The following is a 27,102-nucleotide window of genomic DNA, read 5'->3' on the forward strand; positions in this document are numbered from 1 at the left end:
TTAAACTCCCCATTTAGTTTCTTTAGTCTAGGATTAATTTTGCCCCCCTTTGAAGGATTCCCCTGTGAGTATTGTGTCTGATGTTCCATGTGCTCTGAGAGGTTTCCACTCTAGCTGCTGGGAATACAAATTATCCGAGACCTGTATGATTTCCACACATTGTCGCCACTGCTGTCTTGGAGTAGTTCTTTTCCTTGTCCCAGGTTATTTTCTCACACAAGTGAGCCACTCAGTATTGAACTGATGACTCAGGGGCACACTCTGCCAATCTCTGGGAGTCCCTCCTTGTGCAGCTCTCTTCTCTCTGATACCCAGACCATTGAACTTCAGCTATCTTGACCTCCTTGAAATCCCAACTGCATTTCCTCAACTTAGGGAGATTGCCTGGCTCTGGTTGCTCCTCCCTGTACTGTGGGCTGAAAACTTCATCCAGAGTTTCCACTGGGCAGTTGTAAAGATCATCTATCTGTTTCTCCTCTCTCAATGATCAGTTTCCTTTGCTGCTTGTTGTCCAATGTCTGAAAACACATTGTTTCACATATTTTGCCTCATGTTTTTAGTTATTTAAGGTGAGAAGGTAAATCTGGTCCTTGTTAATTCACCTTATCTAGAAGCTGAAATCTCTTACATATTCTCATTTGTATAGCCCAAGATTGCCTGACCCTTTCTAGAAGTCAAGTTCTGCTGAGCTTGCAGTCTATCACAACCTATAGGTTTTTCGTTCTTTAACATCCAGGTTCCTAAAAAGTAAGGTCTCCCTGATCTTGTATTTGTGTGATTGATTCATCAACTTAAAGTCAGCTCTCATATTTATTCTATCAGATTTCTTCATATTAATGTTGGTCCTTAGGTGTCCTGGAATCCTGCTTCTACCATCCATTCTGCTGTCTATCTCATTTATTAAATGAATATTTATCAGTGCCAAGTACGTGCCTGGCATTATTCCAGTTGATACAGGGGATACAAACACAGTTCTTGTTCTCATGGAGTTGACATTTTGGGAGTGAGGGAAATACACAACAAACAGAAACCGATACACAAAATAATTATTTCAGATAGTGCTACATGCTGTGAAGAACTGAGTACTGTGACAGAGAACAACCAGGGTAGGAAATTGGCTGCTTTAGCTTTGGCTTTCAGGGAAGTTCTTTGAATGGGTTCTTGGTTGCAAACAATAGAAAACTCTGCTTAACTTAAGCAGAAAAACATTTTGGGGGAGAGTTTCAGGTAACTAATACCACTGATACGTAGGCTGCAGAACCCAGCTTCAGTGCGACCCAAGGGAGGCAAAAAACAACGAAGAAAAAAAATCACAGAGTCATCTGCACATCAGCTCAGCACCAACCAGCCATGGCCACTGCTAAGAGCACCACCGTTGGACAACCATCACTGCAATGAACTCCACCAACCTTCCATACTACTAGAACCCTGCAGGACTCCATGGTACCAGAGCCACCATGAAAACTGCACCTACCTCTGCACATCATCACTCTCTTCAGATTTGAAACCCAGGAACAGGAAATGACTGGCTGCATTTGAATCATGTGCCCGGGTCTTAGCTTCCACAGGTAGGTTAAGAGAAGACCTGACCCTTTGAAGTTTCATGAGCACGAGATGTTCAGTTGCTGGGTAGATAATAGACAATGTCTCTATGGCCTCTCTAAAAAGGTGACATCTGAAGAATGGGAAAAGGCAACCCTATGAAGAGCTGAAGAAAATGCATTCTAGACCAAGAAAACAGTAGGAGCAGAGACCAAAACAGGAATAAGCCTGGTGTTTTCAAGGGATGTGAAGTCCCTGGGTGGCTGGAACACAGGGGACAAGGGAAAGAGACTCAACAGATAAGATCTAGGAGATGTCAGAAGTATGATATCTACAACTTTAAAGAGCACGGAAGGGGATTTGCAGGGTACTTCTGTTGCACAAGGAAATCATCGGCATATTGAAGCGTTACCAGAAAGGAAGTGATATGACCCCTCCTGGTGGTGTTCACTTCAAATTTAGAAAGCATTTTTTTTTTAACATTAGGTTGTAAAAATGTTATAGCAACACTGAAGAATTTTAGGAAAAAATAATTTAAAACTTCATTCTTTTAAGACTGTTTTCATTGCTGCCTATTTTCTTCAAATTTTGCCCATATGCACACTTACTTTTGTATCTCTGCCCATTGTACGTAAACTTTTATGTTTTATTCTTTTTACTGAATGTTGCATATTACACATTGTTCAACACTAGGGATAGTGCTGTATTGCAAATTTGTCTTTACAAATTTTCTTTAGAATGCACATTTAGGAATGGGATTACAGAGCTGCAAGATACACACAGTTTATTTAAAATGCAATACATATCTCCATAGAGCTTTCTGAAAGAGTTGCATTGATTTATAATGTTACCGAAGTCCATGAGTATATTAGTTTCACCAGTTATGTAACTGCTGACTTTGCAGCACTAATCTGACTCAGGTTGTTCTCATTTTCGTGTCTTTGATAACTACTGCCACCTTTGTGCATTGAGGCTCCAAGGAAGCCATAGGTAGGGCAGTAGGAAGTGAGAGGGAGGCATAGTTTCTCTGGTCCCACCTCCACTTCTAGGACTGTGAAACCACAGCCTGACATTCCACTCTGCCTCTTCTCTGGGACTTCTAGAGTGTCTCACCGGTGGCATCTCCTTTGCTGTGGCTTCCCCCGTTGATGGCTGCTTCCAGTCTACCTCCATCCCCAGGGCCTGGGTCTTTGTGCCCTATTCCCCCTCCATGACTGCTCACTCTTCCTCTGTCCTCTGCCTTGTTGGATAAAAAGCCACTCCTCCCTTCTGTGCTCCCGGTGTCAGGTTACCCGAATGGAGAAAATTCCCACGGCCACTACCTTTGCTGCAAAGAGTGCTTCCTGGTGATCTCAGTTTTCTTACAGAGATTCAAAACCATTCATACATCCAACAACTAATTATTCAGCAGTGTATCAGTCAAAATCCCAGCAGGAAACAGATGGCACACTCAAACTGGGCGGCTGAGAAGGGTTTAATAAAGGGATTATTTGCAAATATGGGCTGGAGTTAAGGAAGCCAACAAAGGATGATGTAGTGCCCAGGCACTAGCAACAAACAGGAGTTACTGCCACCTAAAAGGACAAGAAGAGAGAGTGGTTACAGAAACTTAGATAGAGGAGCTTGATAGAGAGGGCTGCCTGGCAGAATCTATGACATTGGGAAGAGGGTTGCAGGAAATCCATAGCAACCCATCAAGGAAGACGTCAGGGGAGTACATACCCTAAGCTCACTCTCCTCCTGCCCCTGGTATCCTGCCACAGCCTCCATTGGCTGAATACAATCAGAGGCCATAAAGGAAAAGAGACTCTTTATGGAGGCAGGAGCTGGAGGACACAGTGATAGCATACCGCCAATGGGAATAAGACTCCTGGGGATGGAGGATGTCCTGAGCTCCCTATCATGACTGAAGCAGATAGGAATAAAAGCCATGATGGGGTTGGTCCAGATGGTCTCAAGGTGAATACTGAGGCTGCCAGTGTTTGGAGGGGATGGAGGGAAGCATGAGGGTCTTGCCAGAAGTGTGCAAAGTTCTTATGCCACTTCTTAACCCTTCCTAATGATGACGATATATCCGGGGAGAGGCAGTGTTTTCCTGAATACCAGAGATCCAATGGCTACTCTTAGATTCATAGTATGGAGGTGTGGAGCCCTCGTCATATTAGTACTCACTCTTTAATTTGCTATGTTCATTTACCCCATGTCCTTCCATGACCCACTGTTCCTCGATCAAGAATGTGCAGGCTACTTATTTCATAACTAGCAAGTATTGGCCCCTATCGTGGTGCTGGGACTACAAAGACACACGCTATGGTTCTTTACTCAAGAGGGAGAGATCTAGCACGTAAGCATGTAGTAATTAGAACAGAAAGTAACGAGCACAGTGAGAGAAATACACAAAGGATACTATGGGAGCATGAAGGATGTCAGGGAGGTGATCATCTCTTCTATTGGCAGGGATTCTCTGCTGAGAGCCCTCCATCCATCATTAAGACAGAGCTTCAGTTGGATGGCGGTACCCAGAGACTCTTTGAGACTCCACTGCTCTGCAAAGTGTGGACTTTCTTCCTGTGAATGTGTCTTTTAAATATGTTGTGTATTTCCTCTTTGGTGAATTATTGTTTCTATTCATCATGTTTTTTTCCTGGTAAATTTAAATCCCATTTTTTAGGTATTATAGATATTATTCTGTCATACTTGATGCAAATCTTTTTGACAGCCTGATTTTTTCTTTTTAATATTAGTGATGTTATTCTGCATTGTATGGCTATTTTAAAAGTCTGCTTATTCAAACCTGTCATTTGTCAGTCTTTTCTGTTTAGATTGTTTATGTTTCTTTATAGCTGAGAATATTATCATTCCTCTACAGATCTATGAACATTTTATTCTATTTTCTACCAGACTTTCAATTTTGAATTATTTAGCACTTTTAATCTATTTGAGAATGATTCTGCATGCTCTTTAACATATGAACATACGTTTATTCTCCTCTCAAATATTATAATATTTTCTATATTATCATGCAACTTACCAATAAAACTTTGGGAAAGTCCAGAGCCAAGTCTGCCACCCAAACCACTAGAAGGTTCCTTTTCGACTTACATTAATCCATTATCAATATCATTGGCAATTCCCCCATGGATTACCCAGCTCAGTGTGTGTATTTTGCATGGTAATTGTCTCATCCCTGGTAAGTTCCATAAAAGCAGGGATCATCTATACATCCCCGCTACCTAACAGAGTACCTTACACATTGTTTATTTGGCACCTTAAATATCTGTCAAATGAATGAATAAATAACAGAATGAATTAAATCCATCCACTGTTTTAATATTCATCTTCCTGTAAGTCCACAAGGAGAAAGTGAAATGCTACTTAAGCCACCTGGCTTATATTATTTCCTGGATCCACTAGTCTAATAACCTTACCCAAAGAGAAGATTATGTTAGACGCAGGGCATCCCTAGTGGACACACACTGACTCCCAGTAATCACTGCTGTCTTATCTGAGTGCTCACAGAACATCTGCTCACTGATCTTTTCTAAAACCTTGTCTGAAATCTTCTTGATCTCCAGAGTCCATTCTCACCCTGCCCTCACCACTTTTTGAAAATGAGGGCAGAGACCAGGTCTTCATTTGGCTCAGTTTCCTCCTTGCTGAGCAGTATTCTGAAAAATAAAAAGTAGTTGCTTAATAAATGTTTAATGAATGAATAAACAAATGAACAAGTGAAAAATAACTATTACCCATCCAAACCTTCTAGACAGCTTAAATGAAATAATCCAAATAAACATGTAACACTGGGTAGTGTGCACCCACAAATCACCTCTGTTCTGTGTATGATGTAGACACAGCTTGAAAGTACTCACCGCATTAGGAGGGATTCACAGAGAGGCAAAAACAATGAGCTGGTCCCTGACATGGGAAAAGCACTTTCTGGCCAATGCGGCAATCCTCGACTTTAGGTCATTTGAGCAAGACGTGACTCAGGTTGGAAAATGTTTGCAGACATCTGGCTTCAATTCAAATTTTGCAACTGTTTGAGAGGCATTTAATCTTATTCCTTTGTCCATAAAACAAGAAAGAAAGCAAATCTGTGTGTGTCGCAGTTTCTTCTCAGGTCTGACCACTTGTGCAAGAGTCTGAGTCAAATCACTAATTTTTGGTTGTGCAGCAAGAATACGAAAAATAAAACAAAGTCTATGATAAGTCATCTGCTTTGACTCTAACTGAATTATTTAATGTTATTGCATGTGAATGGTGTTCAATACCATTTGTCATAAAGCAGAATCAAGCTAATCTTACTGAAGGTCAGGTTGAAAGTCCTCCAGTTTAATGAAGCATCAATATCAAATTGGACTGAGTGAATTTTCTGTTGGAGAATCTGATAAGCAATAACTAATCTAAGAAGAGGAACGAATGCAAGGCCAACTAAAGCTATGTTCAGTCCTAATGTGTTCTAACAAGATCATCAGGCCCCTCTGCTGGCGTGGAGACTGGTTAGTACCAGTGAAGGCACAGAGTGTGTGCTCAGAGTAAGCTGGCCACTCCGCAGGTGACCAGCAGCTGGGGTCAAGGGCGAGTCCCTCTCGCTTGCAGCACTCCACACCTCCTGTAGGATTATTATAAAAACAGGGGGGCTCCGGGCTGTAGTTTGCTGACAACTGCCCTATATTCTCAGCCTCTTCAAAGAAGAATGTTTCTTGACCTTCCTCTGGCTGTTACCTGGCTTTCCCTGAGGACATATCTTCCTGTAACCCTCTCAAGTGGTCTGGTAGTTATTTACTCTTTGTACAATGGAGCCAGGGGTGGAACAGGTGTTCTCCATCTTCTACTGTGTGGCTTTCAGACTGTGCTCCCTCTCTCCCTCCTAAAAATGCTCAGCTTTGAATCTCACTCATCTGATACTCTCATCCTCTAGTTTCAGCTGCCTCCTGATTCCTAGGCCACTGTCCCTCACTCCTTAAAGATGTTTGCAACCCACGCACTGTCACTGTTTCAAAATCAGTCCAATGATTATTCACGTAATTTCCATAACCGGATATTCTTTCCAAGACCCTGGCCTTTCAGTCTTTCATCTCCTTTCTCCAATGGCCTCGTCCTCTCTTCAATGTCTGCAGCTCATTTCTATGGTCATATCTTTGACTTTCCCATGATCAATAAATTCAGTACCCCAAACTTAATTTCAGACATCCTACTCTCTTACCGCTGCCTATTATCTTTCGGGTTCATACGCCAACACGAACAATTCTTCTGTACCCCCAGGACTTTAATCCAATTCCCCTGCCACCTTCCCACTGTTCCGCCCCATTGACTTCCTCTCCCCCACCCCTCTCCACCCAGTTTAAATTTCATAGTCCATCTTTAGAATCATCCCCTTGTGTATAGACTTGACTCCCTTGCCCCTCTCCCTTACATGGGCTTGACTAAACCAAAACCTTCATTAAATTTTCACTCTGCCTACTGAATGCTTATACCCTCACAGCATGACCAGAAAAATCACCCAAACATGATGAGTAATTTCACTTTAAATTTATGGTCAAGTGGCTTTGATATTGCCTGGAACTTGTCCTTGTTCCATCACTTGTCATATTCCTAGGTGGCCATCATGTCTTCTGTCTCTTCAAACATTCAACATCTCCTCCTCCATCTTTGCTCTCGGCTGATGGTGTTGCTTCTTCTTTCACTGAGAAAACAGAAGTGATTCTCCCAATGCCACTTCCAACCACCATCCACCTGTGCCCACATACTCTACCTTTGGTTCCCGTCCTCTCTGACCTATTCAAGGATGTTGACCCAGCAAGTGTCCCCTTTCTGCTCCAGTATCACTGATTGTTCCTTCTCTACTGGATAATTCTCATTAATGTACAAGCATTATGTTATTTTCCCATTTGAAAAAATCCCTCTTGACTTCACCACATCCCATTTATCTTCCTCCCTTTATAGAAGAACTTAAGAACTGGTTTTTCCCACTGTTTACAGTTTCCTTCTCCCATTATCCCTTAAACCCATGCCAATCAGGCTTTCTCCACAACCACTCCACCAAAACTGCTCAAGTCACCAGTGACTCCACATGGCTCAGCTAATGGGCAGTGTGTGGTCCCCATCTAATTGATCTATCGGCACCCATTCTCTCTACATACACCTGAACAGTCCACAGCATGCTGTGCTTCTGAAGAATGGAATGGGATTCTGGTTTTATGAAATTAAATTTGTGGCACATGAACAAACCAATCTATAAGAATATGTCTTACAGCTACTCACCCATCTGCCTTCTCTGAGTTAACGATGATTTATGATAGAGCAGCAGTAAGGAATGTTAATTGGCTTCATTTTAGTACTTGGACTTCTTGCCAGGGACTGTGGATTGATGGGAGAAAGTTTTAAGGAACACTGTAATTTTTGTTTTCCAACTGAAACCAAGCTCGTCTACTCTTCTCTCTCTCTCAGTATTTTGAACCACAGAGTAGTGTTAGACTTTATCTTACAGAACAGCTGGTCAAACCTTTCGTTTGCTAGAGAAGGTCCCGAAAGGCTGAATGATCTCCTTAAAGTCTCATGGCCAATTAGTGACCCATGTGAAACAGAACCTGAGCTTCTGTCTCTAAATTCAGTATCAGCTCTACACACTTGCTGGGGAGCTTCTTCCTTACAGTTCTCTCAGGGTCCACATTCTGTAGTGATACTTTCAATTCACTTTTCAAGGAATCCTTTTATTCTCCTGGACTCCGCGGGGTCTGTAAATCCAGCATCCTTTCCAACACACGCGCTGCTGATAGGTTTTCTGACAGTTCTTTCAATGCATGCATTCTTGATGGATGCATTTCATTCCCTTTCAAGGAGTCCTACTGTCCTCCTGGATGGTTTGCAATCTTTGGTTCCATCAAGGAACATACTTCACTTATCAGGGCTAAATTTGACAGTGGCTTTGATTTGTTACTTTGCCCCCAAGTTGTAAGAGAGAGATGCTTGGCAGGATCCCAGAGTGCATTCCAGGGCCAATACTTAAAGATGGTCTCAATTGTGCAACATTTGAAAATATCGTCCTGACCTACCATTCTAGACTCCCCACTTATTCAACCATCAGTCCAATGCAGCTGCCTTGCTCCTGTTCCAGACTACAGGGAGCCCTCTGGCCTCTGAACCTCAGTGCATTTTGTGACAGTCTCCTGAACCCTGCCCTCATGGTTCTTCAGTTGAATTGTTTTTTTATTTATATGGGTAGTGAGGAAAATGGGAGGGAAACTAGGCAGTCCCCCTCTCCAGCATACAAATGGCAGACCTTTTAGGACAACAATAAGCAAGAACACCTTAGTGAGATAAACTGGTTCCAAGAACAGAGTCAACCTTGGTGAAAGCGATTACCATACCTAAAGAAACACTGTGTCAAAGTAAAGAGGGGTTCTAACCAGTAGCTTTAACGATAACTAGCACTTAACTTCACACCAAAAACTGTTCTGGACTCTTTATATGTATTATATTAGATGTATTAATTTAATCCTCACAAGTCTATAAAATAGGCACTGTTATGGATGAGAAAACTGAGGCACAGAGATATTAACTAGCTGCTAAAGTCACACAGCTAATACAATGGTAGGGTACCATTTGAACCAGGTCCTGACTCCAGAGTCTTTGCTCTTAACCACGGTCTACCATGTCTTTCTGGAATCCACAGATAGAAGAGCTAGCATCCATCCTTGGCAGAGCCAGGTGGGGACTTGAGGACAAACTGTTTCCCTCTAACCCTACTGGCAAGGCCATCCCTTTGGTGGAAAAGAGTTCCTCAAACTATCTCAATTAAGAAGCAATTCCTAACAGCACCCAGTTTTCTGAATCTCTGTGTGAAAATCCACTTTAAGGTTATAATGTGGTTTTTCATGGCACTCAGCCTACTCAAGGGAAAATGCAAATCAACACACAGAATTCTAGTTTTTTGCTCTGACTCTCTGGGCCTTGGTTAATATGAGTCTGACAGCTCCTCTGAATTCACTCTCTGGATGCTGACAGATCAGATGCAGGGCTAAGAGCCAGAGGCCACGAGGTAGTGAGTGCTACCCTGGGGACATCCAGGTGCTGATCTCACCTTGAAACTGCAGACATCTTGGCATCATAAACCTTTTCCTTTGAAGCTTCACTGTCCTATCTTCCGTATTAGATTGGTGGCTTCTTGATGGAAACTACTGTGTTTTAGATGTCTCAGTATTCCCCCAATGGGTCTGTCATTTCCCTGCCCATGCCCCTAAAAGATTCAGACTGTTTTAGCTGATTCCAGCTGCCAGAATTGCAGGGTTTCCCCCTGAGAGCAGCAGAAGGCACACATTAAGCTGAGATTGCCTGGCAATTAATCTACTGTACTCCCAGTAGCCTTCAACCAGTAAGTCTTGGAACTAGGTATATCAATATCCCAGAACTCTCCTCCCTCAGATGGGATAACGCTGAGGATCTGTGTTGCATTGTTTTCCTGCAGGATTAAGTCCCAGTCAGCCACACTGGTGTCCGTCTTAATAACTTACCCTATTGGCTGCTTCCCAATCCCTGTCTCCTTTCTCCTCTGGAGCATCCATGCCCTGGAAACCTTGTCTCAGGGCTGGCTGTGGAGGGAAACCCCAAATAAGACAAAGGATGAAGGCAGGTAATGGTTGCAGAAAGCCTGCTGTGCCCAGCATCATGTTAAGGTTGTCATAGTCATGATCTTATTTCATCCTCTCCACAGCCATGGGCTATAAGGAACTATTTCATAGATGAGAAATTTCAGATGACTGTAAGTTGCTTATAGTCATGTAGCTGCTCAGCAGGTCAGCTGGCTGAATACTCACTATTCTCTGTGGCATCATGGCCTTCCTGTTTCCATCCTACCCTGTGGCCGAGGGTAGGGCTTTGCATTCTCTATTGAAGACTCAAAAATGTGGGAATCAACTTGTGGGTATTTCTGGAATAACCTCTGGTGATTTGTCATCCTATTACCTATTCTGTGGAGAGATCAGTGATGCTAAAACATGTATCAACATAAGCAAGTGTTTTCAAAACACCTTTCCCTCCTCTCTTCTGTCTCTCTTGGCGGAGACTGAGGCTGTGCCAACGTTAAGGCAGGGAGTGGGCGTGACTCACTAACAGCCTGCTCGGCAGACTGGTTTGTAAAACTCTCCACATACAACTGGCAACACAGGCACAGAGGCAAGAGAGGAGGGAAACCGGCTGGGGTGTGAAGACCGATGCCCACACCTCTGTGCCTGGCTTCACTCCCGCAAAAGTGTTTCTAAGTGATTGTGTGGACATAGCCTGAATAATTCCATAGAGAAAGATAGCTTACTGAAGGTTTGGTGTCTTCTCATATTTGGCAAGTAAGTAACTAGATTTTTTTGAAAAAAATTTTTAGTCTCAGAGGAAACCTATAGTTTGTTATTTTTGCCCAAAGATCTCTCTAGGGTCACCCCATCAGCCTTTATTGCGCACACCTAGAATATAAACTTAGCAACAAGCTCTTATCCTCGATAGCGTTAAGGTCTAACAGCAGAACTGACCAACCTCATTGACGAAAAGTCCCCACTTTCTCCACTGTGGTGCCTCACCTGGGTCTCAGAGCTCAGAGTGACTTCTGCAGTCACCCCGGGATGCAAGATCGCCAGTTCTGCCACCTTGTCAGTGATAATTTTGTGAATGCTAGCTGCTGGCCAGGCCTCAGTTCTGGAGGCAAGACAAGCAGCGGTGGACAGGGGCTCTCCGTCCCGGCCACCTGTGAAGCCCCTCCCTTTTGACATGACGAGAGGGATCGTCTGGGAGGGAGTCATCGTCCTAGAGCCACAGTTGACTCAACAGCAAGAAACATGCCGAGGTTGTATTTGCTGACAGCCAAATCAGTGATGGCTCTGGGTCTTCCTGCAAATTCTTTTCCAGCTGGGCTGTGTGTGTGTGTGTGTGTGTGTGTGTGTGTGGTTTAGTATTAAAAAAAGACGCTTCCTAATTAGACAGCTCTCTGTCCTGTGGATCAATCTGAGAACTTCTGTGGTATTTTCACATTAGATATCTCTTCACCCATCAGCCCTATGCTCTCCAGCCTTCCTAAATCATAACTCACTGAATAGCTCCTTAAGCAGGCAACAGCCACATAACTAGTAATTAGTGTCCTGTCAGCTGATATCAGCAGCATTAGTTTTTAGCTGCTGACATCAGCAAGTCCATCACATATTTAAAGCCATAGCTACTTATAATTGCATTGAATACATCTGAGATATCCAGTGAATAAGAAGCTCAAGAAGGAAGGAAGGAAGGAAGGAAGGAAGGAAGGAAGGAAGGAAGGAAGGAAGGAAAGAAAGAAAGAAAGAAAGAAAGAAAGAAAGAAAGAAAGAAAGAAAGAAAGAAAGAAAGAAAGAAAGAAAGAAAGAAAGAAAGAAAGGGAAAACCATGTTTGGGTGAAACTATATAAAACAAATTAAAATAAGAATTAATAAGCCAAATTTTAGCCCAAGAATGAATCTGTGAGAGCCCACAGTCCTAGACAGTCTTCCCAGCTCTGGAATAGACATCTATCATAAATCCATAAACAAGTCTGCTCCTTTCTGATTAGAGGATGGAGTGCTTTGGTCAAGGTTATAGAGAATATCTGTTTGAATGACAGAAGTAAGTAGAACAGGAGGACTTTGAGTCTCTCCATTTTTTTATTCACTGATTGCACATAAAAGAGTTAGTAATTATTTTAAAAACATGTTCTGATTAAAAGTAAGACCAAATAAATACTTCACTCTTATTCTGAAGGGGAAAAAAACACAATGTAAAGCTTGCATTTATTTGAAAATTAAAAATTGAAATTTCAGAATAAGTGAACACTATCTGAACAATACCTATAGAGCTTTTCAGAGGAATTTCCAGTTAATATGACCAAAATGCAGAATAGGAAAAATAGAACCATTTTAAAGAAATTAAATATGAAGGAAAATACCTGTTTTGTTGGGAAAGCTATCTTATACTTAGGAAATTATCAGAAAAATAATAATTTTCTTTAAGAAATGTACTTCATCTATTATTTAACTTCTACGCCTCCAAAAGACTATCAGAGTGACATCTATTTTTAGACTTTTCTGAGGTTTTGCACCAAATTGATGATTGCTACACCTGCAAAGCCTTACCTATCAAATTGAGTTAAGCATGAACCAGATCGCAATTGCAACTAAGCTTATCAACCTCCAGGAAACTCAGCCCACTGCCTCCAAAAAACAATAGCTAAGATTTAATAAAGGAATCCTAAACAGGTAACATTTTTCTTTCTCCACAATTTGAGACAGTGTTTGTTCATCATATAGAAATAGCAAATATGCATGTTGGAAATCCAGAAAACAAATATGTCAGGAAGCATTTTATGCATCATTTAAAATTATATTTAAACAGTTCTCCAGCTATAAATTAAAAAAGGAAAAATTATGTGCCTAAGCTTTCATAAATGTCATATACCAAATTCATGGAAATTAATAAATACAATATCAAGTACAATTTATCTTTTTTTTTTCATTAAATAAAACAGTAATTTACCGAGTCCAAATGAGAGTTAGAGACACTCACACATTATTAAAGGGAACAACGATACAGTATTACCAGAAATGTTCATAACACATTAGGTATGTTGCTTCCACTGAACAGGAATAAATTAGAAATAGCATGTATATTTTATGACATATAGATAGTTTTTCTTCCTTGTTTAATCCACTCCCCTTTCTCATACATTAACCCTTCCCCTGGGGTGAAAAATGCTCATGTCACAAACCAGTTCAGGGCGATGCAACAGCAATTAAACCAGGACCAAAGGATAATAAGGAATATTTATAGACTTGGGCAAGATTGGGGAATAAAATGTTGATCCTTCACTAACTTTTCTCATTTGTTGACCTGTACAGGCCTCTAACCCTGCTTACATTTTTGAAAAGGGAGTCTGGACAAGAGGGCAATTTATAATGGTGGCTTGTAATTACCTGCAGTGAATTGTAACCCAGGGATCTGTCTGTGCTCTGTGGTCTAGTGCAAGTTGGACTAGAGAGGGAGATGAAGTGCTCAGACAAGAAGGGGGCAGAGCTGAGGGTTATTTTCTTAATTAAAAAGTAGCTTTTTCAGATAGAAAATGTATGTTTGTTATATGATTTAAAAAATACAGAAATAGATTAAAAAGTAAAAATCACTGATCATCTAACCTTTCAGAGATAATCACTATTAAATTTTGATTGCTTCTTCCTGGTCTTTTAAAATATATATATATGGCAAAATTTGTAGTATATATTGTGTCTCACTTTTATTTGTGGGCATATTTCATCTTATTAGGTATTCCTCAAAAGTATGCTTTTTATTGACTACATAGTATTTTCTTGAATTTACTGTCATCTGTTGAGCCATTCCCTGTTGCTGGACATCTAGGTTGAAAGTTTCCAGTTCTTTAATGCTCTGAGTAATGCTGTAACAAAAACATCCTTGCTTGTACATTCTTGTGCCTATGCTTGGTTATCTCCTTGGGATCATTCCCTATTATGGTAAGCGTGCTCTTGTTCCATATTGCCAGATTACTTTTCAGAAAATGTGATACTAATTCACACAGCTAACGTCACTGATTGAGGGTGAAATTTAATTGAAGCCTTGTCAGCACTCAATATTATAAATTGAAAGGAAGACAGTGAAAATTTAAAGTGAAAATTGGCATTTCTTTTTCATTTTAGCCTCCGTAATTTATGAATGGGGCCCCAGAAGCCCAGAGAGGGAGAGGAACTTGTCTGGGCTCACACAGCAGTTAAGGGCAGAGCTGGGACTGGAACCCAGGCCTCCTGGCTCCCAACCCTTTTCCCACTGGGCCCGCCACTGCCCTGCCATTCTTTTCCATTTTAATTTACAGTTCTATGTAGGTGGCTTCTGAAGAACTATTTCAACAGTTTTATTATATTTATAAAAATACACATGATCATTAGGAACTAGAGAAAATAGCAAAGAACATCTACCATCTAGGTATAACCAGAGACAGCCACTTAGAAATTTTTGTTTAACATTTCTGATATATATATGAGTATTATGTACATATAAAATAATGCTGTACATAATATTTGTAACCTTTTTCATTCAATAAAATGTTTAGATATCTTTCCTTATTGTATAAATACAAAGCATCATTTAAAATATTTGCGTAATAATTCATTATGTATTAACATTGGTTTAACTAGTTCCCTATTCATGGGCATGTAGGTGGTTTTGGAGAACATTTTGACAATTTTTCCTGATTTTAAAATAAAATAACAAATTTTAAATATTTTAAGTGAAATATTTCAAACATTCATGAAAGTGTAAGGAATCACGTAGTAACACTCTCATGCCTAACACTGAATTGTAGCAAATCCCAGAGTTTTGCCAGTTAGTTTTTTTAATAAAACAACACACATTATCATTAAAGCCTCCTGTGTACCCCTTTCCAATCACATTCCCTTCATTCCTCCCCTCAAGGGAAACTGTTGTATAGCATTCCCATGAATGGTTTTATGTGGATTATATCTGTAAGTGCCTGATATATCCACAAACAACAGATAGCACTGTATTTTTGTTCTTAAACTTTAAATAAATATTATTATATGCTATATATTCTCCAACTTACTTTTTTCAGCATTAAATTTTTTAAGCTTTATCCATATGGAAACATGTAACTTTAGGTCATTCATTTTCATAGCTGCACAATATTTCACTATATGACTGTATTTAACAATATATACAGTCATTCCTCTGTATTGAAGGGCATTTAAGTCATTTCCAATATTTTGCTCCTACAGATAACACAGCAGTGAATAGTCTACTCCTTGTGTAAGAGTTTACCTTGACTAGAGAATATTTTCTAGAAATGGAATTACTGGATGGTAAGATATAAGCATCTTAACTTTGCTACTTGAACTGTCCACCAAGGTTTTTCTACTGTCTGTAGCCCCAACAGTAGCACATGAAAGTCCCTGTTAGAGTCAGACGTTTTATTCTTTCTAATCCAGTGGGTATGAAATGATATCATTTTAATTTTTGCTTCCCTGATTATTAGTAAGGTTGACCATCTTAACATATGCTTATTGACCATTCACTTTTCTTCTGCTGTAAATTGTTTATATCTTTTGTCCATTTGTCTATTGGATTATTTGTCTTAATAATCTTTTGTGAGGTCAACACACAGCAAATATCTTCCAGTCTGTAGCTTATCTTTTTACCTGTCTGGGGTTTGGTTGTTATTGTCATGTGGTTGGACTTGCTCTTGATGTTGAATTTTAAGATGATGATATCACATTTATCCATATTTCTTTATGGTCTGGAATCTTTTATCTAACAAGTTCTTCCCTAAGCTGATTTGTTGTGATTAAAATTACGTTTTCTTCAAAAAGTCTTGCTTTTCACATTTGATCCTGTAATCCATCTGAACTTTTTTGGTGTGGTGTGAGGTAGGACTCATTCCTTTTCCACACAAATTGTTTTAGCGCTACTTACCAAATACTGATACCAATCTGTGATGTGACCTCTGGCCTGAAACAAGCTTTCCATAGTCTAGTTTCTGGGTTTTCATGTTTCGTTTCATTGGTTTGTCTCTCCTTTGCCCTAGAGTCATGTTTTCTTAAATATTCCCACCTGATACTGGGTTAAGATTATGCCATTTTGTTCTGCTTCAAAGTGTTTTGTCTATTTTTCACCCTTTACTGTACCAAATGAATTTTAGGATTAGCTTGTCAAGTCCTGTGAAAAACTCCATCATGGTTCTCACTTGGGTTGTATTTACTTTTTAGATTAATTTGGAGGCAATTGACTTCTTAATCTAGTAAGTCTTCCTGTCCACCATCATAGCATTTCACCCTGTTTTTTCAAGTCTCTTGCATGTTCTTCAATAAAGTTTTTGTAAACTTTTTCCAAAAGTCTTATTATATACCTTTGTTATACTTATTCTTAAGTAGTTATAGTTTTTATTACTCTTATAAATTATCTTTCACTTATTATATTTTCAGATTGATTATTAATTGTGTATGGAAATGCAAGAGAGCTGTACTTTCACCTCATTTGGCATAAGCCAAATTTTCTCACTAGGTCCAATCAATTGTCTGAACACTTTATTTTGCATTTCTTTGGGAGACAATCATATAGCTTACCTATAAAGATAATTCTGTCTCTTCTTTTCCAACTGTTACTCCTCTAATCATTATTTTCATCTTATTGCATTGTTGAACAGTGGGGTAGTATCAGATACCCTTGTCCTTCTCCTTAAAGTTCTAAAAGTACACAATTAAGAAAAGGGCTCCTATTGTTTTTTTATATTTGATGTCCATTATCATGTGTATTTAGCCTTTTATTCATAACATTTATATTCAGCGCTTACTATGTGCCAGGAACTTTTCTAAGTGATGAGGACAGAGTGGTGAATGTGACGAAGTCCTTCATGGAGCTTAACAAGGTAGAGAGAGAAACACACACACACACACACACATGCACACACTCAGGAACTGGTACACGATATGAAGAAAAATAAAGAGTGACAGGGGAATGCTTATTTAGGTGGGGTTCAGGGAAGGCCTCTCTGAGAAATGAATACTTGAGCAGAGAACTGAATAAGTGAGGTGAGTTGTGTGTTGCAGGCTTGAGATGGAACTCAGCATGCAGGGCACATATTAAGAAATGCCCTTGGGACCAACACCTGTGCGAGTGAGGAGAGACGGGGGAAGAGTGGGCAGAAGAGAAGTGGAGCTTCAGTGCAGGTCCAGCAACAGCCTTGCCTGTTTCACTAGAGAGTTCTAGAGCTCCTATGACCCCACTCAAGGGGTAGAGTAAGTAGGGGCAAGGAAGCATGGCCTTTATACCCTTGCAAGGACCAGATGTTAGATGCGGCCATTCCAGGAACTAGTATGACCATGAACAAGGTGGTTTTCTTCAGCTAAAGTGGAACAGGCCATCCACTGCAGGCTGTCCACTGAGATTCTAGAAGGTGAGGTAACAAGACCCACCAAAGGGGATCTGGCTGAGCAGCACAAGCCATGTGACAGTCTGGAAGAAAGGCAGTCCATGCAGGGGACAATGAAAGAAATGCCTGAGTTAGGCATAACCTACTGTGACCAAGAAGCAGACGAAGAGCAGTGTGACCAGAAGGAAGCCAGCAGGGATAACAGCAGTGGGAGATGAGTCACTGAGGTAGCGCTGCCAGGCCACGTAGGTTGGAATTTACTCTGAGTACCAACAGAAGGCTTTGAGGAGTCACAAGAAGGGACATGATTTGAAATGAATTATGTTTAAGAAGTTCTCTCTGGCTGCTGTTGGCAGAATTGCCTGTAGGGAACAAAAATGTAAGCTGAGAGACCAGTTGGGAGGCAATTGTGTTCAGTTGTGTAAGAGATTATGCTGGCTTGCACCATGTTGGTAGTTAGGGAGGTAGTAAGAACTGCTTGGGTTAAGGATCTATCTGAAGATGAAACTAACCAGGTGTGGTGATAGATTGGGTGTGTGATGGAGGGAAAGAGAGCAGTTCTGGATGATCCTATGTATCTGACCTGAGCAACAGTAAGTGAAGTTGCCTTAACAGAGTTAGGAATTCCCTGGAGAGGAAAAGGTTGTGTGTCAGCAGAAGAAAAAGGGAAACCAAGAGTCCTGCTTTGGACAAATTAGGTTTGAGATCCTTATTTTACTTTCAGTGAAGATGCCAAATAGGCGGTTGGAGCTGAATATGCCTTTGGGTGTTATCAGTAGACACATAGTGTTTAAAGTCACAAGAATGAATAAAATCATCAGGATGGCAAGTGTAAAGAAAGGAGAGAAAATAAAGAGAAGAGAGGGCTGAATTCCAGGGAGCTTTAACATTTACGGTGGCACCAGTGAATAGAATGAGAATGGATGACCACTGATCTAGGAGGAAAACCCGAGGAGTATAGAATCATAGTCGTCCAGGGAAGAGAGTATTCCAAGAAGGAGGGAGAGATCCTCTGTATCAGAAGCTGCTCAGACTAAAATAACAATTTTCCATTAAACTTGGCAGTGAAATGGTGACGATTATAGCCTGAGTTAGTTGCGCTGAGGAGAAAATATAAGGTGATAGAGCTGAAACAGTGAGTCTAGAAACAGTGAGTCCACATCCCTTTTATTCATAATTTACTAAGATTTTTTAAAATCTTAAATATTTAATTTTATCCCAACATATGTTTTGCACCTGTTGAGAATGACTTCTCTTTCAATCTGACAGTGCTAATCACACTCATATATTTTATGATGTTGCAACATCCTTGCATAATGGAAAAATTCTATTTAATTAGGATGTATCATTTTTATCAATAATAGACATAGGTATGTTGAGTTCAATTTGTTCTTATTTTACTTAGGATTTTCCTATGTTCATAAGTGAAATATAATTGTTTCGTGATTCTCTCATGCTATCCCTTTCTAGTTTTAATTTCAAAATTAGACTAGCTTTATAAAATGAATTAGGTGGTTTTTTCACTTTTTCAGTTATCTGAAATATTTTTATAATATTAGGATTATCTGTTTTAATTCCTATAAAACTGTCTGGGTCCAAGATCTTTGGAGGTTAGGAGGTTAAGGAGGATATAGAGAATATTTTACTTGCAGATGGTTACAGGTTTATTGTTGTTAGGTTTATTTTTCTTCTTGAGTCAATTTTGAGGATGTCATTTCTTTCCTATTTGCTCTCAGATCATTTGTCTGTCTTCTTGCTGCAAACTACATTTCTGAGATCCCCTATCCAATTAGCTAGTTTTGGTCAATGGTGGACACTAGCAGAGGACTAGCGGGCAGGAGAGAGGGAGAAGCCATGCCATTTCTCCCATCCTCTCTCTGCCTCCAGCAATGGCTGTCTCCTCTGGGGTTCCAGCTCCCACTAAACAGCTTTTCCCCATGATCCAGCTCCCTCTCGGCACCCTGTCACAAATCTAGCTCCCACTGGTAACTGGGTCTTAACCCTCAGTGATGCCAACTCCCACCTTGATCCCTCCAGCCCTAGTGGTGGTAACAGTTTCCCGATGGTACTAATCTCAGTGTTGCCTCACCACCTGCTGCTTAACTTTGAAGTTCTCCTTTTGAAACAGATCTCCTGTATTAAATCCCTTTTATTGGACTACCTGGAGAGGCTCTCTTTTCATGACTAAACTCTGACTAGTCCAGATAGTTTATATTTTTCTGAAAAACCACCTACTTCACTTAGGTTTTTAAGTTTATTGACATACATATGAAAAATTATTGGCATAATATTTAATTAGGATGCTTAGAATCTCTTCTATATCCATAGTTATGTCCTCTTTTTCATCCCCACTATTGTTTATTTGTGTCTTCTCTCCCTCTCTCTCTCTCCCCTCCTCACTTCAGTCTTGCTGAAGGTCTGAAAAATATCTCCAATTTACATTTGAGCTAAAAATAGGAAAAGGCTACTATCTATTTAATATTGGCTCAATGTACAAGTTACCACTGGAAAGATAAAAAAGAAAATAATATTGGTTGTCTGTAGAAGGGAAATTGGGTGGTCAGGCAAAAGAAATGGAAAGAAAGCTTTTAATTATATACCAGCTTATACAGTTAAAGTTTTGAACTATATGAATGATTCACTCACTTAGTCAAAGAATTAGATTTAAAATAGTTTAAAAGAGCAGATTTTTTATTTGCTTACCTTATTTCTGTTTTCTATTTTATTATTTTCTGCACTATTATTATTATTATTTTCTCCCTTTCATTCTATCCAGGTTTACTCTGTTCTTCTAGCTCACTTATTTTCAGTTTTCATATCTTTTTAATAAACAAATTCAAGGCTACAATTTATATTTAAAATACCATTTTGCCTATCTCATTTTTTGATGGGTGATAATTTCATTATGTTTATTTCTGAAAATTTTAGTATTTCCACTACGATTTCCTGCTTAATCATTGGATTACTTATGTGTATCTTTAGTATTACAAACATATGTGCCTTTTAGGTTTTCTTTTTACTGTTGGTTTCTACTTTGGTACCATGGTTCTAATGGTACCATGACAAGAGATAGTGGTCTATTTGGCAACTTTACTTTGAAATTTATAATCTTGTTTGAATGGTCCATTTTTCACAAGTTCCACTAGTGCTTGAAATGAAAAGGTATATCCTATCAGTGGAATATAACATATGTGTGTATGCACATACCTTAACTCAAACTTGATAGCTTTATTTTTTAAATTTTTATTTTCTTGTAATCTTTTTCTGATTGATTGTTTTTAATATAAGTGTGTTCAAATAACCCATCATATTTTGCAAAATTATCTTTGTAATTGTCAGTTTTTGCTTTATTAATATCAGGACCATGTTGTTAGTTGCCTAGAAGTTCATGATAATTTTGTATTCTTAGTGGATTGATACATATATTATGTAGTACCCCATTTTTTACCTTTACTAATGCTTATATTCTCATGTTTCTTATATTATTAAGTCCCTACTATCTGGTGTGTATGTGTGTGTATGTGTGTATTTGCCTGCTGTATCTTGTTCCATTCTTTGTTTTCAGATTTTCAGAATCTTTTTAAGTGATATGTCTTGAAAGAAGTAAAGAATTTAACTTTTAAAAAATACAGTATAATGAATGAAAGAGATAAAACCATCTCTAGTTTCAAGTAACATGATTGTACTCCTAGAAAATTTGTGGGACTCTACCACCACTACCACCAACAACAATAAAAACTCTCCTAGAACCCACAAGTGAGTTCAGCAGGTTCACAGGACATAAGATCAACATGCCAAAATCAACTGCCTTTCTATATACTAACAGCAAACAAGTAGAAACCAAATTCTTTAAAAAAATGCAATACCATTTACAATTGCTCCAAAGAATATTAAATATTCAGTATAAATCTGACAAAAACGTATAGAATCTGTATGATGAAAATTACAAGAAGCTGATAAAAGAAGTCAAAGGTGATCTGAATAAATGAAGAGACTTACTGTGTTCATGGATTGAAAGACTCAACATAAAGATGTCACTTTTCCCAAATTGATATACAAGTTTAATGCAATTCCTATGAAAATATCATCAAGATTTTTTGTAGACATTGTTAAGATTAAACTGAAATGTATATGAAATGGCAGGACTAGAATAGCTAAAAGAATGTTGAAAAAGAAGAGTAGAGCAGGCAGAGTCAGTGCCTCCGATTTGAAGACTTCTGTAGCTACAGTGATGGAGACTGTGGCGAAGGTGGAGGGATAGACACATAAATCAGTGGAACAGAACAGAGAACCCAGAAAGGGACTCACACAAATATGCTCAACTTATCTTTGACAAAGGAGAGAAACAACTCAGCAAAGGAAGGATAGCCTTTCCAACAAATGGGCTGAACCAACTGGTCACCCACAAGGAAGGAAAAAAAAAACCAACCAAACAAAATAAAACAAGAAAGCAAAACCCACCTAAACCTAACACTGTACACAGAAATTAACTAAATTAACTCAAAATGAATCACAGACTTAAATGTAAAACGCAAAACTATAAAAGTTTAGAACAAAATGTAAGTGAAAAATCTGTGGGACCTAGAGCTAGGCAGAGTTCTTAAATTTGATACCAAAAGCTCATGTCCATAAAAGGAAAAGATAACAATTTGGACTTTATCAAAATAAGAAATTTTGGTTCTGGGAAAGACTCTCTTAAAAGGATGAAAGGATAAATTACAACCTGGGAGAAAATATTTGCAAAACACATATAGGCCAAGGGATTTGTGTCTACAAAATATAAAGGACTCTCAAAGCACAATAGTAAATAAACAATCAAATTAGAAAAATTTTCCAAAGACATAAACCAGTACTCTATCAAGGAGAACAGACAGATGGCAAGTAAGCACATAAAATGGTGTTCAACTTCATTAGCCCTTAAGGAAATGTAAATGAAAACCACAATTGAGATATCACTACACACCTATCAGTATGGCTAAAATTACAAACAGTGACTACACTAAATGCTGGCAAGAATGCAGAGAAACTGGTTCACTCATACAATGCTGGTAGGAATGTTAAATGGTACAGCCGCTCTGGAAAATAGTTTGGCAGTTTCTTTTCAAAGTAAACATGTACTTACCATATCATTCAGTAACTGCACTGCTGGGCATTTACCACAGAGAAATGAAAACTTACATTCATGCAGAAACTTGTACATGAATGTTCACAGCAGCTTTATTCATAATAGCCGCTGGAAACTATCCAGTTTTCCTTCAGTGGTTGAATGGATAAGCAAACTGTGGTATATCCATGGCAGAGAAAGTACTCATCAATAGAAGGAATGAAATATTGATAAATGCAACAACTTGGGTGAAACTCATGGGAATGATGATGAGTGAAAAAAGTTACATATTGAATGATTGTATTTACATAACAATCTTGAAATAACAAAATTATAGAGATGGGAAAAAGATTAGTGGTTGCCAGGGGTTAAGGATGGGGGTGGGAGGGTGTGGCTTTAAAGGGGTAGCAGGAAGAAGCCTTTCAGTTGATGGCACAATTTTCCCATTTTGATTGTAGTGATAGTTACAGGAAGCTATGAGTGGGCTGTTTGTTCAGGAATCTTTTGCACTTTGCAATCAAAAAGGAAAGATAATGACAAAGTGAAAACTTTTTGAGAATGTTGTTACAATTGAAAAGTTTCTACAGAAGATGCAGAAATTTGTTTTCTTAGACTTAATGATGACATGGAATCTACAGTATTGATCAATAAGAATCAGAGTTTAATTTAATACTCATACAGTACATGGACAATAAAAATGATTCCTGCTGTTTCAGTATGTAAAATGATGGAGATCATCTGTGCTGATATATTAAAAAAAATCAACTTTTAAGAAATATGTAGACATTTGGCCTTTTATCAAGATTTCCTGTAACGTTGATTGGAAAATCATTCTGATAGCAAGCCATCTAAAATTTTAGGAGGTAAAAGATTAAAGATTGCTAAATGTTTTCCCTTTGACTTACTCTGGAGTACCATTAGGAAAAAATGTAATTCTAAAATAATTGTTCTCTAGTTAAAGAAGAAGTTGGTAAGGACTTCTTATTTCAAGTCTTTTCTTGAAATATCAGTTTTTATAAATATCCATCTGTTTGGGTTGTAATTTCCCTTATCATCATGGTTACATAAACACACGTCTCAGTTTTTAAATATGGATTTTTAAATAAGAAATGCAAGCTACAGCTCTTGAATGTTCTCAATATATCATCAATTAAAATGATACTAACCTGTTGGAGGCAGATATAAAACTTGGATAATAAAATTTCTTGGCTAATTAAAAAGATACAATAGATTAGTAAATTCTTCTAATAATTAAATTTCATTTCACAGTTATTTATTGTGATTAGTGATTATTTGAATATATTTTTACTACTGCTTTTGTTTTGTTTTCTTTTTGCCTTCCTTTCCCTTTTTATAATTTTCCTTCTTGTTTTCTGCTGAATTGGTAAATTCCTTTATTTCATTTTAAATATTCTTCTACTGATTTTGAAACTATAAATTACAATTCTAGCTTTGTTCTTGTTATCCTTATATTTTTAACTATGTAAATATAAATTTTCATTAAAAGTTTTAAGTTATTCTTTACCACAATTCTCCTAAACACACAGAAGTTCTTGGTATGATTCAGCCAAGTTATGGAACAACTCCTGATATTACTGTTACAGACAGTTTCAGTTTTTCCTCTTTTTTTTTTTTAAGTAAAACAGTGAATTGTTACAGTCAGTGGTCAATTAAACTATATCCACTTATTTTGTCAACTTCTTTGTTTATTTGTGATTTCTTTCATACAGTGTCTTCCTGGCCCACCTGGTTTAAATCTCCATTCTTACTAGCAGGGTGATCTTAATCTTTTTGAACCTGTTTCCTCACTGTAAAATAAAGTTAAAAATGTGTCCTCCTCATAGAGTTCTTGGGAGGATTAAAAGTAGTTGATGCATGTAAAGTGTTAGCCATTGTTATAATGATTATTATTAGGCTCTTTTCTTTATATTCAAGTTAACCCTTTAATGGATGGGTAAACTTTTCAAGGCTGAAAGATCCTAATTTTGTCTTTTTTTTCAATGATAGTTTAGTTTTGGTATGAGAATCTAGCTAGATGGAAAATTCTTTTCCCTCCACAGTTTGGATAATTATTTCATTGATCAATGCTGATGAGAAGAGGCCAGCCCAGCTGTAACTCTTCTCTCGGTGACCAGTCTTTTTCCTCTGGTAGCTTTTAGGATTGTTCTATTTGTCCTTGACGTTTTACCATTTCCCTACAATGTAGGTTTATTTTTATTTATGTTGTGAACTTTTCGTTTGCAGGCTTGTCTTCAACTCTGGAAATTTCTCAGCCTTCTCTCTTCAAATGTTGTTCTTCTGTCTTTCTCTTTCATCTATTTTCCCTGAAATTCCTAAATATTTGTTTAGGAGCCTCTCCGTCAATTATTCATGGCTCTTGGCTTCCCTTAAGTAGTTTTTGTCTCCATGTGCTGCATTCTGTGTGAATTCCTCAGCACTGTTTTCCAATTCTATCTTTGGCTGATCTCAATCTAGACTTCAATCCATATATTGAGATTTTTAATTTCAAAGAGTACATTTTTTTCAAAATTCCTAATCAGTTCTTTTTCATATCTACTTGTTCTTGAAGATGCTCATTTTTGTTGTTGTTGTTGTTGGTTTCTATAAATAACTACTCAATTGTAGAAATATCCATAGTCATGCACTGAGGTTAAGGAAAATTCAGGACCTTAACCGGCTAAATTTTCAAGAGAATAAGTGCTTTAAATTCATTCTATCTTATTTAGTTGTATTTTTCATAAATCAAGTGCCTATTGTATGTAGGCAGTGACAAGGATTCTTAAAATGTCTTTTCTTCTACTTAGCTCCCTATTTCATTAAGCTTAGGGAATCAAAAATTTATCTGCATCAAAAATACTCCCACTGCACACACCTTCCCAGAAAAATCAAACTGAATGGTAACTGGCATGCAAAAATACAGTCCCTTATTTTACTGATTCCTTATTTTGTTTCAGGCAGTGCAATGGGCCCAGGTTAATTTGCTCAGCTCACAGAGGACAGTAACTAGGAGCTCCGTGGATTCAGAACTCTACCAGCTTAGCCACGATCCTGACAACCTATCTCCAGCCTCCCTTCAGAAAGCACCACAGACTGATTCTCCCACACAAAGGTGCCTAACTCTCAGAGAATCAGAGAGAATATTATGGAACATTTTTTCTGGCCAAGAGGATGCTAGCGTCAAAGCATTAATCAATGGCCCCTTTCAATCTGCAAAATATAGCCAGTTGTCCAGGGTGAGCTTTATTGTTTCCCAAGGGTGAAATGGTTTCAAGCTAGCACATTTTATTAATTCTGTTTCATTAGAAGCTCAGACTGAAAGTGTCCCTTTTATCTCAAAGGACTCTAAAGTCCTCAAAAAGTTATGTGCTGGATGATAACTCCTAATGCAAAGACCTGCCTCCTCTGACATGCTAGTCTGGACTGATTCTCAAATTTAATACTGATTCTAACTAAACATGCTGTGGAGTTGGTTAGAGTGAGTGAACAAGGGGCAAGGAGATCTTCAGTTTCTACCTTTTTGTACATGGTATTGGATATGTTAGCATTTGCATTTTCAATAGGTTTTTAATGTCCAACGTTTTTCAAGGAAATGAATGCAGCCATTATGTATCTTTATGCTTAAAAAAAAAGAAGGATGCATATTATTACTTTAACCCTTATTATTACCTCATTGTGTGGCTATAGCAGTGTTTACGACATGAAATACAAGAGCCTCTGTGCTCATCTGTTCCTTGATAAATCCCTGTATCCTCACATTTAGTTCCATGTACCAAGTAGGATAGGTTTCTTGTTGGTGAGTTTTTTTATGTACAATTGTAGAATTTTAGAGTTGAAAGAGGCTATAGACATTAGTCTTCTGGTATAGATAGATCAGGTAACAAAGTACCAGTAAAGTCAAGATCAAATAGTTAATTAGTATCAGGTCTAGAATTAGAATTTATGGTTCCCAACTCCTGGTCTAATGCCCATGAAGGTAGAAGAGCCTATAAATAAATACAAATATTTGGTCCATTCAGGAACCGCCTGAGATATCCCTTATGCTTTGTAGTGAGTCTATTAGTAGTATGAAAATTGTTACTTCTGACATGTTATAAACAAAATCAACAATCTCCTGGACCCATTATGAGGTACTTAAGAACTTTTTTTGAGGGCTTTGAAAGGCAAAGGAAGATAGCCAAAGAAGCTCTCTGCAAATGGGCAGCTTTCCCAGATAGCCCCAGAAGGAAAAAAGAATGAACAAATTAGTGAATCAGAGTTCTTTTAATAGTTCTATTGTGATGTGTAGTTGTTAGTGTGAGACCCTATGACCTCATCACAAGGTTTTAGCATGCTGGTTGAAATCTTGGCTAAACCTGGCTTTTTTATTCACTAAAATTAAAAAAAAAAGCTCTTTTCCCTTAAATGAAGAGACACTACAAAACTCTGAAGTTCATCATACGTGCAAAACCATACTCAAAATCAGAGATTTTAGAAGCCCACCCTCACCATAATGCGTAGTGTGTATCTGGCAGTCTCATGTCAT

General features: G+C 38.4%; 1 protein-coding gene across 8 annotated transcripts in view; it reads left to right on the forward strand.

Annotated features, from left to right (window-relative positions):
* Positions 1–27,102, forward strand: part of MAML3 (mastermind like transcriptional coactivator 3) — a 562,009-nt gene that overhangs the window by 134,425 nt on the left and 400,482 nt on the right. For 7 of the 8 annotated variants that reach the window (XM_072937352.1, XM_072976663.1, XM_072976667.1 and 4 more), the window contains one exon: positions 25,535–25,689. The exons of the other annotated variant lie outside the window; for it this stretch is intronic. The gene's annotated coding sequence lies outside the window, so the exon portion shown is untranslated. The remainder of the gene's footprint in view (positions 1–25,534; positions 25,690–27,102) is intronic. 8 annotated transcript variants of the gene reach the window in all.

The sequence above is a fragment of the Vicugna pacos genome, chromosome 2 (genome assembly GCF_048564905.1).
Source record: "Vicugna pacos chromosome 2, VicPac4, whole genome shotgun sequence".
Classification (NCBI taxonomy): domain Eukaryota; kingdom Metazoa; phylum Chordata; class Mammalia; order Artiodactyla; family Camelidae; genus Vicugna; species Vicugna pacos.